The sequence below is a fragment of the Cupressus sempervirens genome, chromosome 4 (assembly GCF_028749045.1).
Source record: "Cupressus sempervirens isolate cs-2001-9-10 chromosome 4, ASM2874904v1, whole genome shotgun sequence".
In the NCBI taxonomy this organism is placed as follows: domain Eukaryota; kingdom Viridiplantae; phylum Streptophyta; class Pinopsida; order Cupressales; family Cupressaceae; genus Cupressus; species Cupressus sempervirens.
In genome coordinates, this window is record NC_143121.1 from 590,176,540 (window position 1) to 590,179,272 (window position 2,733).

Below are 2,733 nucleotides of genomic sequence, written 5' to 3' on the forward strand. Positions count from 1 at the left end.
TTGATTTAAAATATAAAGTAATTATCCATGAGATAAAACATGTTCAATTTTGATTTGTAATATTTCATGATGATTAGCAAATTTCCTATTATTATTGAGATTCGCCAATATTTTGTACTCAAAAATTATGATTCCAAAATAATCGCCAGTGTAAATAATATTTAAAATAAAAATATTGAGAGATTTGCCGATTTTTATTTTTATTTTTTGAAATAATGAAAGATTTGCCAATAATTTATATCTTTTTCTGGAGGGGGTTTCTTAAAGTTTACCTTGGAACCCCTATAATATTGGCATAACACATATATGTATTGAAAAAAATTTGGATGAGAATCCATGTTGTTGGTCTCAATCAACCTCTGGAATCCTCCCTTATCAATTTATATGGACCTACATCAAATTTAAATCTTTGTATGGATATTGACAACCATCTTCAATCTTTGCATTCCTTCTACATTATTGGAGGATACTTTAATACAATAGCTTCAATATCAGAGAAAATGGGTGGTCTTTCCAAATTATCTCAAGTAATCTTAGACTTCAATAATTGGATCACTTACTCTTCTATTCATTTACATGGAATAATAGAAGCAAGGGTTTCAATCAAATTGATGAAAAGCTTGATAGGTTCTTTATCTCTAGGAACATCCCTAAATTAGTTTCCTGCCTAGATGTTGAAACACTCCCCTTCTAAGTTTCTATTCACTATCATATTATTCTTAGGATGGAAATGGATAGGGAACTTACTAGGTACCCTTTCAAATTTGAGGATATGTGGCTCAAGGATGAATCATTATTCTCTTTATTTGAGTATTGGTGGATAATTGTGGATGTATCAATTTCAAAGATGTATAACGTACTTCAAAAACTAAAAATTATTAAGAATCATCTTATCCATTGGAACAAAAATAAGTTTGGAGATATTTGTGGTCAAAAGTTGGAAACCAAGGCAAAGTTAGTTAGGGTTAATTTGGAGGTAATGCAAAGGAAGGTGGATGAGAACCTTTTATCTCCTCAAAAATAAATTGAAACTAGAAAATATCCTAGAAAAAGAGAAAATCTTCTAGGGCTAGAAGTCAAGGAAACCTTGGCTAAAGGAGGGGGATAAGAATACCATTTTTTTTCCGCAATATCACAAAATTGAAAATATCAACCAATAATGTTTCCAAAATTAAAACTAGTGATGGAAGCCTTGTGGATAACCAATCCAATATTGCCTCAGAGAAAGTCTCCTTTTTTAAAAATACTCTTAGTGAAAGGTTGTCGCTCTTAAACCAAAATGATTTCATCAAAAACATCCCTACACTAATATATAAATAACATAAAATAATATTTTTAAGTAAATTTTCTAAGGAAGAGATTATTATTTCTTTAATTAAAATAAACCCTAATAAGTCTCTTGGGTTGGGTGGCTTTCTAGTATGCTTCTTTCATAGATGTTGACATGTAATAGGGGATGGAATTATTGAATCCTTAAAGGGAGTGAGGAATTCTAGGGATCCCCTTAAGGAATTCAATCACACTTTTCTATTTTTGATCCCTAAGCAAGACTCTATTGTTAGCTTCAAGGATTATCCACCAGTTTCTCTATGTAATACAATTTATAAGATACTAACTAAAACTTTTGTCACTCTTAACATGTTAGGAAGAGATAATTTTTGTACCATGGAGATTTATAAATGATGAAATGATCATTTCATATGAATAAATTCACTCTCTTCAACAAAGTGGGCATTCGAGAATGTTAACTAAATTGGATATAAGTAAAGCCTATGATAAAGTTAATTGGAGGTTCCTCTGCAACTACTTGCAAGTCTTTGGTTTTGCCAAGACTTTGATTGATTTGATTTTTGAATGTGTCTCTATCCCAAAGTTTTTTGTCATTGTTAATGTTTCACCAGAGGGTCTCTTCTCTCCTTCTAGGGTTTTGAGGTAAGGGGACCCAATGCTTCCCTTTCTTTTAATTTTAATGTTAGAAGCTCTTGGTAGAGCTTTTGGTGTATACAATTCTAATAGTTCATTGATGGGCATTTAGTCATCAAAGGAAGAAGATCCATCCAGTCACCAATAATTTGTATATGATACTATGTTGTATCGTGTGGCCAACATTAATGAAGCAAGAACTATAAAAATAATCCTCCCCATCTATATGTTAGTTTCAGGGAAGGGAATTAATTTAGCCAAGTCTAAAATATTCTTCTTTAATACATAGGAAAGTAAATAAGTAAATATAAGTAAAATCCTAAATATCAGAATAGGTACATTTCCTTGAAAATATTTAGGTCTTTGATTGGAAGTGGACAAGAAGAAATCTCTATGATGGGATAATCTCCTTGAAAAAATTAAATCTAGCATCCAGTCATGGAAAGGTAAATAGATTTCTTTAGCTCATAGAATTACCCTCCTAAAATTAGTTCTTACCAATATACCCATCTACCAAATTTCAATCTTGAATTTACCAGTACAAAAAAGGGATAGCCTAAACAAATATTAAAAGAATTTTTCTACAAAAGCATAAAATCTCTTTGATGTCATGGGATTAAATTTATAGACCTAAAGAAGAGGGTGGTCTTGAGATTAGAAATCTCAAAGAGAAAGCTTTGGCTCTTGGGGAAAAACTATTGGAAATATAAGAGGAGTAACTAAGAGGGCAGGGGTGAATCAGTTACTACAAAAATAAATCCTAGATCCCTTACATGTCAGTACAAAATGCAAATAGATAACTGAATACTG